Raw genomic sequence first — 13,243 nt, forward strand, 5'->3', positions numbered from 1 at the left:
GAAATACCCACTCCTCAGTTAATCTATGCCAAGGATGCACGGGGCCTCTGGGCCAGTCACGATGGGGTGTCTGTGCCATTCCTTCCCAGTCAGGCTCACTTCAGCTTCCAGTACAGTCAGCTGTTGGGATCCCCCTGTCACCCCAGAAATGGAGATGGATTCTGCCCCTACGTATCTTGATGGCATTAATGTACATTGTGCGCCAGTGTCCACTAAAGCCTTATATCTTTGTGGCTCTGATGTGCCAGGCCACCGAATCCACACAGTCCAATAGACTCGATTGTCCCTCTCCTCTACCTGGCTAGAGGCAGGGCACCCCTAGTCCTGGTCATGGTACTCATTGTGCTCTTCTTGTGGGTATGACCTGGAGGTCCCTTCAAGAGGATCATTCCTGTACCGTCTGGAGTCTTGCCCACGAGAGACTGGAGCAACGTTTACCCTTGAAGAGTTCTTTATGGTATTTGTTCCTCTTTTCAGTTCACGTACCCGGGCTGCTAAGGAAGAGGTGGGTTTCCCATCCCACTTCCTCATATCTTCTCCGTGCTCACGGAGGTAAAACCATAGATCACCACGTGGAGTGTACCTTCTCTCCTTAGCTGGGGGACGCTGGCTCCTGATAGCAGAGACTCTTGTTTGTCCTGGCGAGATATGGAAAATCCCTTCCTTAATTTCTTCTCTTAGCTTCTGGTGTCCCTCTTCAATTTTCTCTTCCAGGCTTCGGACGTGTTCAGCCAGTTTGGTTTCCACAGATGAGACGTGGGCTCGTAATGGGGCAGTGACAGTGTCTTCATAAATCCTGAGTTTACTAACCAATGCTCCCACCTTGTCCTCTCCCTCCCTCCATTGCAGCGTTGCTAAGTAGCGGGAATACATTTCTGGCCCGAGTCGTGCAAACTTTAACCACATTTGGGAGGTGCACTGTACGCCATCTGGACTCTTAGGGAATCTTTCATCCTCTGAAAAGATTATCTCCAGTACAGCTAACTCCCTTAAGCACCGGATACCTTGTTCCATCGTGTTCCACTGTCCTTGCTGTACGTGGAGGTCCTCCTTGCAAAGGTATCTCTCCCTCACACTGGACAACAGTCGCCGCCAGAGGCTGAGAGTTTCCTGCCTCCTTCCAATCCCCTGATCAATGACCACATCTCGAGACAGGGATCCCAGCTGTCTGGCTTCACTCCCATCTAGGATCGTATCGTTAGCTGCGGCATCCCAGATTCGGAGCAGCCAGGTCAGAATGGACTCGTTCGCCTGTCGTGTGAACTCTCTCCGGAGCTCATGTAGCTCACCCAGGGACAGGGACCGAGTGATTATTTCTGGCTCTGTCTCCTCCGGTGGATGTGAAGGTCCCGCCTCTTCATCATCATTTGCTATACGGACTGATTTAGTCTTTGATTTCCTTTTCTGGACAGGGGCGACTGCTATTGGTTTTGTTTGTTCTTCTGGCTCCTCGATGGTTTGTGTGGACACGGTGCTGGTTGGTTTATTTCTTTCTCCCTCTGACTCAGCTGTGGTTTGGGTGGACGTGGTGTCTGCGGATTTGCTCCTTCTCTCCTCCCCCTGACAGTGCTGTACCATGTCAAGTAGTGCCCGGTAGGCAGTGGCCAGGGCCCAGCAGGTTGCTGTGAGCTGGCCATCTCTGGAGCTGCCAGAGCATTTTTCCTTCACCAGTCTTATCATGCTAACAGGATCCTGCAGTTGTTCAGGGGTGAATTTCCAGATCATTGGAGGAGAAAACTTTTCCAAATACTGGCTGATGTCCTCCCACTTCCCGTGCCACTCAGCATTATCTGCTCCCAGGGCAGGTGTCCAAACAACCTCCCTAAAAGGCACTTTTCTGACCCTAAACATGGTGTACACAGTACAGAGCAGACAGAGCAACACTAACAATAACATTATGCTGTCCTTAACATCAAAAGGGAACTCAATATTTTCAAAAACTGTTGTAGCAGGTCTGAAGGGGAAGAAGGAGGTGAGAGGCTGGAAACCATCCACCCCTGTTCCTCCAAAAAGCTGGGTACGATTTTTAATGAGGCCCCAGAGGTAGCAACCCAAACCAGGACAGGCAAACAGGACTGAATACACATTTACAATGAAACTCATTGCTTCTGATGTTAGAATGACATAAACATAATATACTAATAAAACAATTTGGATCCCTCTCCCTGGTCTTAAAGAGAGCATCAAAACAGGCAAATAATACCCCATCTGTGGAAATATGAACAGGCTCAAATACAACATCCATGTGAGTGCATCAAACAACATGGTGATCAGGGAGTTTCTATATTCAAATAGACAAATGCTTAAAATGAAATTGTGATTCTGACTTCTCTCTCTCTGCCCGACGTTTGGGCGCCAAAATGTGCTGGTTTAAAAGTTAACCAGCAGGGGAATGAACTCAACTCAAAGGAGAGATTATAAGTCAGAATAACAATTTATTAAAATAATACAGTAAGTACAATAATACAAACAAACAATTGGTCTCAACCCACAAAGACCCAAATGTATAACCCAGTACCCTGGGGCCTGAACAAAGTGGTGTTCCTTGGGCCCTGTTTGAGTCCAAAGTAAAGGGAGAGGGGAAGAACCTGCTGGTGGGAGAGCTGCTGCAGTCTGGCCAGAACTGGTGATCGCAGTCCAGTGATGGTCTAGGTCTGGTTGAGAGCGATGAGATGCAGCCGTCCTCTGGATCCCACGAGTGGGTTGAAAAATGTTCCAAAACTCCAAGATTATATATCCTCCAGTTCAGGCAGGAATGCTTGGTACTCCCCTCAGGGCGGGGAGTTCCACAAAGGGTGTGAGGACAGAAACATCCTCCTATCTCACAGGCCTCTTAACACCTAGTTTATAGCCTGAGGAGTCAGGCTCTATGGGCAGAGGGTGCGAATAGTCTATTGACAACAATAGTCTAGTTTCTGGGAAATGACATGGAAGGCTATAGAATACAGTTTTGGGTTACACCCACCATGATGAACTGATCTCAGCTGTCCTAACTAGGACACCACCAAAACTGTTGATCAGCCCTTTTTGGACATGGCATGTGTAGCTTTTGTCTAGAAGCTGCTCCTCAGGAGCTCCTTCCATATGTCCTTCAGCCAAGCCATGACAAATGAGTCCCTGGGTCACAGATGGAGGCGAAGGACCCCACCCTCTGCCCATGGTTTGCAGTGTGATTGCAATAACTAGGTGGTTTATTTCGAAAGGACTCATCAGTTGGACACGATAAATGGCTACTCCAGAGACAGAGCTGGGAGATGCTTATGCTGCAGGTTTTGGCCTTCCTTGATTTGAAGACCTCTCCCTCCATTTTCTAATGGAGTTTCAGACTCAGGAGTGGAAAGCTGCTGTCAACAAGGTTAGTTTTTTCCCAGAAAACTTCACAGACTCTACAAGTATATTCCATAAACCCTCAGGGATCTGCATCTCCAGGCAGGACAGCACTGACCTAGTCCTAAGAACTGGTCCGGTTGCCTTTTTGCACTTACAGGGGCCACCCTTTGCTCGGGAATGGCCCAGTGCTCTGACACTTTTTATCCCCACTTTAAATGACTTCTTTCCAAAGCCTCCTTCCAAAGTTTGGCTCGGCGCAAGACATGTCAGCATCTCATAAAGGCTCAAAACAGAAACAGAATGGTATAAATAGAAATTAAGTAAATTAGGAAGAGGTGCCAAAGCAGCAAAGCCCTAATGATAGCTGTGGCTGCATGTGCATGTGCCATGCAGCTTCCAGCCCTAGCCAGAGTGCCAGGCTGCCCCTCAGTATTCTTGGGAACATATGCATCTGCTCTGTCACTGGCAGCACCTGCCCAGCCTTGGACCAGCATTCTCATCTTCTCACAGACTCTTTAGAAAGCTTGGGTTCGTGCAGCGAGTTGGTGCCAGAGCCCCAGCCAAGCCAGCAGCAGCCTCTCTGTAGCTGGATAATCTTTTCTCACTTGGTAAACTGCACTTGTGCCATCTGGTCAGTGCAAACAACCTTACACTCTTTCCAGCCATGTTTTGTGGAAATTGTGGTCTACCTGCATCATCAACTCAGCCATGATACTATATGGTTTATTTCCCTCATGAACCAGAGGAAACCTAGGCCAGATTCCCAGCTGGTAAAAATCAACATGACTAAGGTGAAGTAATTTGGACCAACCAATGGTCTTTGTTATAGGCAGGGCTGCAAAGGTAGAACACATATTTTGCTACTTATTCATTATTGATGCTGTTTTCCTGTAAGATCATTGATCACAAGTGAACAGGAGATAGAGAAATGAGTGAAAGCTGCTCCCTGTAAGCAGCATAACAACAGTGGGTTCCAGGCTGACATTCTTCTAGGCTGTGTGTGGTGCTGGGTGTGCTCAAGTAGCCCTGAGCCCCTCAGCTGGGCTCCTGCCATTTCATGCTTTCCCACTGTGTGCATCTCAGTCCCCCCACAGCTGTGCTGGAGATAACCCACCCCAGCCTTATGTCATTCTCATTTTTCATCCCCAGTTCTCTTTATTCCACAAATTAGGACATTCTTAGTTTGAAAATATAGGCAAAGTTTTAGAAAACTTTTGGTATGAGAAGAAAATGTGGAGCCGGGGGGAGAAGGGACGTAAGAAATGTCGCTCTTGGGCTGCTTAGCCTATGAATATACTTTTCACTCTGCCATATATTGACCTCTGGGAACCTGTGCTTTTGAGGGAGAAAACCTAGAAAGTGGTGTTTTTCAGGTCTTTATGTATTGAATCTTTCTTGCCTTTTGCTGTGTCCTGATGCCCTTCCTTGACAGCTTGGCACACAGATCTGTAGGAAGGGCGGTTTGAGGGCAAAGGAGAGATAAAATTTGCACTTCTGTGAAGAGCTATTGGTCTCCTGAAGCTCAGGGGAACTGCCAAGTATGAGCACAGTCAAACTGGAGTTGTTCTTCCATGCCACAAAACAAATGGTGAAACTAGAGAGGTGGTTTAGGGAAAGGTAACATCTCCTGTCAGATCAGCTGACACACTCAGGAAAAAGGGGACAATGTTTTGAGGTTTAGGTCTGTCTGATCAAAAGGAGTGAACTGAATGAATGGGCCTGGAGTAGGGGAGGCAAAAAAATAGAACCAGCCATTTGTCAGTGTGCTATAGGATGTCTGACTGGGAAGCCTCAGTGCTCAGCTGCTAAATGTCCTCACCAAGTAGAGACAGAGCAACCTCTCTTGACAGGCTGGGCACAGCTCGGTGCAATGGGGTGTCTGGGTGAGCTCTCCCAATACTTCTGCAGCAGGTGGGATGCTGCTGCACGTGCCAGGAGACATCTCTGTCCTAAGGACTGCCATCTTCCTGTGGTCAGGCAACAGGAGAAGTCCTCGTGGCAGAAAAGGTAGGGCAGGACTTGAAGCAGGTTCATATCTGTCCTCTCTGCCTGCTTGGGTGGGAGAATTTCCTTCACAGCAAACATCCCAGCTGCAAAGCCTGAGACAGAGGAGGCAGCCCAGCTGGGGCTGTTGGATTTATCCAGAGAAGATCCTTACATTACTTTGAGGTGTTACCTCTGCAAATGGCACTTGAGTGTTATAAATGTATATGTAACATGTACGTAATGATTGATTTCATAGTCACCACACAAGTTGGAAACATTGTTAATGCAATGCTTATAGATAGGAGTTAGTCCAAATTAAAGGCAGGAAATTCCAAGGTATTGTTCTTATGGAAACTGTGACAGCTGAATTATATGGGCTTGTTAAGGAACTAAAGATAACCCCATTCAGAGTAGATAAAAGCATTATGTATGAGCAAGGAAACTGAATTACAATTGCAGTGGGAGCCATAAGTCTGAATAGCTTGACTGTTGTGTGCAGTAAATGGAAACTTCACCGTGCTGTTATATTAATTTGGTACTTTTTATTTAGGGACAAATCTTCAAATTCTTTGCCTTAAAGCTCCAGTGGAGGCAATGGAAAGTTTCAAATACAGAAGGATTCAGGCACATGGGGATTCAGTGCCTGGTTTCGTATAGGTAGGATGAATTTCCATCTTAATTGTTTTTGCTGTCATGATTTGGTGGTGGGTGTAGCTGTGAGAAGCACCCTGTGTTGTCTTCAGACTCACCAGGAGGAGACTGTAGGACTTGTAAACAAATACTGGAATTAATTCCTTGCTGGTCACAGCCTTTTCTGAGATAAAAAACAGGGCAGGATCCTGGAGAATAGAAGCCTGATCTGACAACATCCATGGCATACCTCAAGGCCTCAGTACCCCTTTCCACCAGAGCACGTGTCTGCTCACCCACAGGGTGCTGACAGGCTGCATATCCCTTCCCACACCTCTCCATTGGGAAAACCACTGGGATGAAGGACCCACCGTGTCCAGGGGCCATCAGCCATGCTGCTGCACCCTGGCAGCTGCCAGGTAGTTGGCTTGGCAGAGTATCTTGTCAGAGCATCCTCAGTTGAGTTCACTGCTGCCTTTGGGGACCACTGAAAGAGGCCCTGGGGTTTGGTGCCTGTTGCCCCTGCTTAGTGCCCATCCCGAGGGAGCATCCTGGCAGCCACTAACCCCTGCTCCAGGCAGGCATAGGGAAGGGACGCCTCTTCTGGCAGATTTGTGAGCATTAAGTCAGAATTTTACAGTATGAAAATATGATAAAAACCCACATACTTCAGCTGGTCTTCCTTCATCCTGGCATCTGTGTGGTGGCTGCACTTCTGAGACCCACTGGAGCAGCCAGCCAGTGGATTGGGCTATCAAGGATGTGTTGGGGCTGAACTGGGGCTCTGCCCCACATCTGGTAGAAAACAATGGCCGGGTTTTCCAGGGTGGCTGTGGGACAAGTTTTTCTATAATTTTATTGCAACACCCCTACCTTGCCATTAGTTTTCGTGCTCCGAGACTAATCCATCTAGGTTTTGTTTCCATAATGTTACACACCTGGAATTTGAGACATTTTGCTTCTGCTTTGCTTAGTTTTAATCAGGCTTGCTTGAAATGTCATACTGAAATGAGAAAAGCAGCAAGCCTGTAGAAATCTCAGCCATAGACTGCAAGGTGGTAACTGTGTACAGAGCTTGGCAGGAGGTACTGGGACTACCTGAGAGCTCTAATTGGCACATATAAATATCAAATATCACTATGTGTAGAGAAGGTGAGTGCAGAGGACAGAAAATAGCTTTACTCTATGCTGTAGTATGATTCATGCTTTTAAGATCAAGATTAAAAGTCTCTGTTAGGTTCCAGACTATGATTTTATTTTCATTTACCTCAAAAGATTTAAGAGCCTTCAAAATCCAGCATTTTTAAAAATAACTTTAAGCATGCTGTCTGGCAATGTGAGTCCCAGTTAGCACAGAAGAAGCCAAGCTCTCCTCGTATAAAGCAAATAACTGAAAAATCACAATTAGAGAAATACCTTGTCCTCAATTTAACTCTGACAGCTTGTATTATATTTTTGTTTCAGGACAAAGACTTTATGAAACATGGGCCCTTGTAGCCAGTATATAGTCCTGGGTGATAAGCCCTACAGATCAGCAAAAACCATGCACCACAAAAGCTTGTGCTTTTATGCAAGATTCAGAGCCTTGATTTGAATTTTTGGGCTTGTTTGTATTTCAAAAGCAAAGCTACTGAATTGCATCTTGAAAACCATATTCCAGGGCAAGTATCCTCAAAACACAGCCCAGGTTTGATCAAAAGGTTCTCAAGTCTGCAAACCTTTTGACAAACCTGATGAATGTTTACACTTTCTAAATAAACTCCAAACCATGGGCTGGCATCTTGCTTTGGAGTTTTTTTAGATTTCCTCCCTTCCCACCCCCCCCTTCCCCTCCCCCTATCCCAAGTTCTTGCCAAAAGCCCATCAATACCCTGGAACTGGACTTTCAAGGTGGGCATTCTAGTATTTTTATTGATAAACACATGAGCAGGCTCAATAAATAAATATCTACACACAAGCAAAATATTGAGCTGTATTTGTAAAATGCCAAATAAAGAGCAATTTTGTATTTTGGCTTAATTTAATGAGCTTTCCTGTGGATCAGACTGCACGGTGCTCACTTGTCCAAACCACTAAGACAATCCTTACCACATATAGAAATAGATTTAAATTACAGAGCAATAAATACTCTGGTGTTTTTTTTTTTTTCTGTATGCATTTTTCTATCAGCAGACAAAAGCTGACATTTATTTTACTGATAGCCCTATATTTCCCCTCCCGCTACCACCGCAGCAGAATTTCCCTTGCCCAAGGAAATTGAGAGGATCAGAGCACATCTGATGTTCCATTAATTTAAAACGGCTGCCAGAACTTGCATATTGTAGCAGCTTTAAAGTGATTGAATTTGGATTATTTCAAACTCTGGAAAGTCCTGCCTTGCCTGACAGAGGTGTCTCGAGTGACAAAATAAAATATGACCCTGGGATGAGAATATTTCGTGTCTGTACATCCTCGTCCTCACATGCAGCATTGCAACAGGCAGATTAGAAGCCATGGAAAGAACAACGCTAATTTTTTTCCCTTTTCTTTTATTATTTTGGTAGCAGGCCCCTTTTTTAAGCTGTAGCCCAGCTAAGTGGAGACACCTGGTGTTTGTTGCAGCAAGTTCACTAAAAATATGTTGAAAGGGGGAGAGGAGAGTGGGGCTGTGTGAGGTGCCCTGTCTGGGGCGTAGCCAAAAAATACCTCTACCCTGCCAGGAGCTCCTCCTGTGAATATATACCTGCCCTCTGATCACAGAAGGGTTGTTACATGCCAGCTCTGAGTGTCCAAGGTGGGGAAGCTTTGCTCTGTCAGGTGTTAAATAAAACACCAGCTTTTGGGCAATAACTGTTTTTTAATGCTTAGTGAGTAGCTTGCGCTGTGTAGTTCTGAAAGCAGAAAGAGTGTATGCACGGCCAAAGGAATATTAAAGTTTCACTACAAAAGAAATATTGTGGCTGCCAAGGCCTGATTACTCATAAAACCCACAGCATTATCACCATCCATCACTGCCGAGCTTTTAATGACCAAACTAAAAGGAGAGACATCAAAGTGTGGGGGGGTGTCGTCGTCGTTTTTCGAGAGTAAGGCTCCCAAATATAGGACCAATACTAGAGGTCGACATATTTTTTGACCAAAAAACTTGAAAAATCATTTGAATGAATCACAAAACATATGTTATGTTTTGCTGTAAAAGCCATGAAGTTTTATGCAGTGCTCTATTATGGTGACTGCTTGGCTTTTCATGCATTCCTAAATTACCATGTAATCTAAAACCTTGTTTTCAGCTGCTCTATATTGGAAAGTCCCTTGCAATAATCAGGATGATTACAAGCTAGTACGGAGAACAAAACTTGTTTGTATTATTGCAAATAAAAATGTAGTTTATCAGAAATTTTACCTTTCAAGGGAAAAATAAAAATAATAATAATAATAAACTTTCTCTTTTCCCTGACTGGAAATATCTTAAGCATGGGATTAATTTTGGCCACTCTACGACTTAAAAACACATGGATACTTGGTGTAAAAATATGTTTCTTTCCTGTAGGGACTTGACTATAATTGGTGTGCCAAAACTATCTCACAGAGAATTCATTGTCTTATCTACTTACATCATCTTAATGCGATTTTATTTTACTTTGTCAAAGTCATATTAATGTAAATGTGTTCTTGATAGCAAACAGAGTTCTTTTTTATGCTAAACAGGATTCAGCTGACTCTAATAAAACAGTTTGCAATCCATTAGACTATAACTGTAATATAGTTATTTTGTTTCCCAAATAAAGACCGTGTCAGAAAGCTGTATAAGGATTTTTGTCTTGTTTTTCCACAATAATTGCTTGGGTGGGGTTACATTCTGATCTTTAAATGAATAGTATCGCTTGGAACAAACACTTCATATATCTTTTATCTTCCCCTTGCAATACAGTTCTGAGTTTTCTTTGAAAATGCAAAGCTACTTTTCCAGATAAGTCATCAAAATGTTTCCAAAGTATTTTAACTGCCAGATTAACTATATCTTGAATACAAAGATAGATGGCTTACATTCTTTATGCAGAAATCCTGCCAATGCATAGCAACTAGCAACAAATTAATTTCTTTTGCAACAGTGGGAAGGAAATAAAAAAAAAGAAACCCTGCTTTGCTATGCAAAGCTCAAAAAGGTAAATAGATATTAAAAAGAAAATAAGGTTACTCGCTCTGAAAGGGTAATCTGTAAGCAAAGAACAGAGGATTAAATATACATTTGCTCTCTTTATGGAATCTGTGTTCCAACCTTCTCTTAATGTATTCAGCTAATTAAGGACTGCGGTGACCTTGTGGTAGATTCTGAAATCTAGGAATTTCTATTTTTTATTTTATTTTATTTTTATTTCTTTTAATGCTGCCTCCCCCACAGAGCTTGATGCAATCTGTTTCAGGTCAAAGTCTGTTTATGTCAGCGATGTTCATACTACACAACTAAAATGTTTTAATGCATTTATCAACTGAAAATATTGCAAACATTTCATTTCCTTTGATACAGACACAAAACCCCCTCTGCCTTCATTGCAAATTCTTGTTCATATGAATCACTCTGAGTAATATTTGCTTTAACTTTCGTGTGGTTCTACAAACAGCCTTTATATGGCTGGACTTCAAAGCTACTAGAAATAAAGGTTAGAAATGTGATAGGAGTAATCTATTATTAGGCATGAAACATTAAACTACTTTTAGTTATAAGCCTCAAAACCTGAATAATATGGATTTTTAACTTGCTGCATATTTATTGTGTTTTCAGTTACTTAAGTCATTTAGTGTGGAGGGACTGTTTGGAACAGAAATATTTTCCATAGGAATACAGACCACAATTGGGTTTAATTTTTCGTAATATTTAATTTAGAAAAACTGCAATATTGTAACAGACGTCTCATATGTCAAAGCTGAAATACTCTGCTCGGTGTTTCTTGTAGTGTAAAATTAATCTCTTACCAGCACACTGACCCGAAAGGCAGGTTTCAGTGGAACAGGCACTGGGTGACGGGAAGGGGGTGGGAAAAGGAAGATAAAATCTCACTCTTCAAATAGCAGGGAGGGGAAAAAAATTAACATAGAGGAATGTCACAGCCTGCCATTGACATCAAATGACATCAACTGATCCAAACGTGTGTGTGAGGAGTTTCTCACACACCATCCGTGGTTCATCCCCACCACCCAGGTGGGATGTTGGGTGTTGGATCTACAGGGAGGCATTGCTGGGTAGGGATGTGCCAATGAGCCCTTGCCTTCACCCCTTCCCTCCACTTGGTGAATTCACAACATCATGATCCAAGAGGAGCTGGACAGGGGGATCTCCATGGATTTGGGGGACTTCAGCCTGTTCAGCCAGCAGAGGCTGAACAGTGTTGTTAACGCCTTGCTCCTGCTTAGGTTTGTGTACTAACACAGTAGAATAAAAATAAGCTGAAAACATGTAACAGTTCAAGCCAAACAGGTCAGCCAGAAATAAACTATCATTTGAAATCCAGAATTTTAAATCCTCGTGAGCCTGGGAAAGAACAGGGGTGCAGCCTCGGCCCAATCCTGTTCCCACCAGCACCAGTGGGAATTTTACCATTGACAACACAAGACACGTGGCCTTTTTCTAAAAAAAATCAATTTTGTTTCCTTAGGTTCTGCTGTGCCAAGTTACTATGACTGCTGGCTGCCCTGCACAAGGTGGGATGAAGGGATTTGCTTGCTCCTTCCTGGTGGGCTCAGCAACACCATGTGCCCAGCCTCTCATGGAGATATCGGCCACCTCGGGTCATATCACCTGGAACACCTCGGCAATGTGCACAAGGAACCCAAAACATCATGTGGAGTGGGTAATATTCAAATTTACAGCATGTGCCTGGGGAAGGCAGCATCTCTGAGCTGCCCTGCTCTCCCGTGGGTGTCATGGCGTTTTGAGAGATTTGGTGGCTTCCCTCACAGCTACCCGCAGGGCAGGCAGGGTCCTACCTGGGCTGGTTCTGAAGGAGGGAGGGGTCTTGGGACCTTTAGATCAACAGAGCAAAGTCACCCACATGTGAAACTGGGGAAGCCAAGCAAGAGCCCTCTGCTGTGGAGTGGGGAATGTCTTGCTCAGCAGTGATTTGCCCACTGGGGAATGGAAAACTCTCACTATTTATATATTTTGGTCAGTGGAAGAGAGGGTTCACACCCACCCATCTCATTAGTATAAGAAAGCATTGACAACACCATAGTCCCCAGCTTCCCTTCTCCCATGCTTCTCTAGCAAGCCTGATCCTGTGCCAGGGGGTTTAATAGGTTACCCTGCAAACCCTGGGACCATGGTGCCGTGCAAGGTTGCACATTCCCAGGAAGTGCTTGTGCACAGAGCCATAACAGATGCGGACTAAGGAGGGATGGCCCTGGCCAGTAGGTGTTAATATTGCTGGGGAAGGTGAAAACATAATTGAAACCGTTTATTTTGGGGGCTGTGCAGGACTGAATGAAGCAATACCTTCTGAGCAACAAATACCTGTAATTCGCCTGTCCTGATCTTACAGACTTTTAATTTGCTCTACAAATTTGGCTTGTTGGAGAATGTGTAAACACCCAGAACTGTACAGGGCAACCCATTAAACATTAACTTACTGTCGACCCTACTCATGATATTAAAAACATAAGGGGGAAAGAGATGCCAAGCTGGTGAATGAAGCCAGCTGACTGCTGAGAAGAGGCTGTGGGGTTTGCTCCGTAGCTTTGCTGTTTTCAGTAATCTGACTCACTGAGATATTTTTAGACACAGTAACAACTTCCATTGTTAAGTAATTTTTCATTTGAATTTTTCTCAAATTATGCTGTCCTCTTGGCCCTCAAATCCCTTTCTTCAGTGAGGCAGTGCTGCTCTCCACGCCCCAAGGAGGAAGGGGAGCTGTGTAGGACTCTTGATGATTTGGACCACATGGTGGAACAAGATAGATCTCAGCGTCAGGTTGGCAGGATATTTCCCTTTCTTCAAAGGTCTCCAAACCCAGAAAGATTTTCTTTGATACCTTTCCAAAGGGATTTATCAGCATTGGGGCATACATTTGTTTAGATTGTTCCTGTAGGGTGGGACTTTCAAAAGAGCAAAAGGGTGCCAAGTGCCAAATTCTCACCAAGTTCTCCATAAAGATTTCCTGAGCTTCCTTTGAAAATGCTAGCTCTGCTCCCCATCACTCTGTGCATCCCTGCTGGAAAGGTGCCCATGGTACCCTCACAACGTGGGCACAAGGGATACAGGGAAGATTGTGACATTTAAAAAAGCAGGCAGAGGAAGAACTGGCTGGAGATAGAGGAAATACCT

General features: G+C 44.3%; 1 long non-coding RNA gene across 1 annotated transcript in view; it reads left to right on the forward strand.

Moving 5' to 3' along the window:
• The window catches only part of LOC127477138 (uncharacterized), a 30,148-nt gene extending 17,980 nt beyond the window's left edge, over positions 1–12,168 (forward strand). Inside the window, exons 3-4 of the long non-coding RNA XR_007906868.1 lie at positions 5,867–5,973; positions 11,580–12,168. This is a non-coding gene — a long non-coding RNA (uncharacterized LOC127477138). The remainder of the gene's footprint in view (positions 1–5,866; positions 5,974–11,579) is intronic.
• The last annotated feature ends 1,075 nt before the right edge of the window (positions 12,169–13,243 follow it).

Source organism: Manacus candei, unplaced genomic scaffold (assembly GCF_025592945.1).
Source record: "Manacus candei isolate 608988 ecotype Guabito, Panama unplaced genomic scaffold, ASM2559294v1 h1tg000050l, whole genome shotgun sequence".
NCBI lineage: Eukaryota > Metazoa > Chordata > Aves > Passeriformes > Pipridae > Manacus > Manacus candei.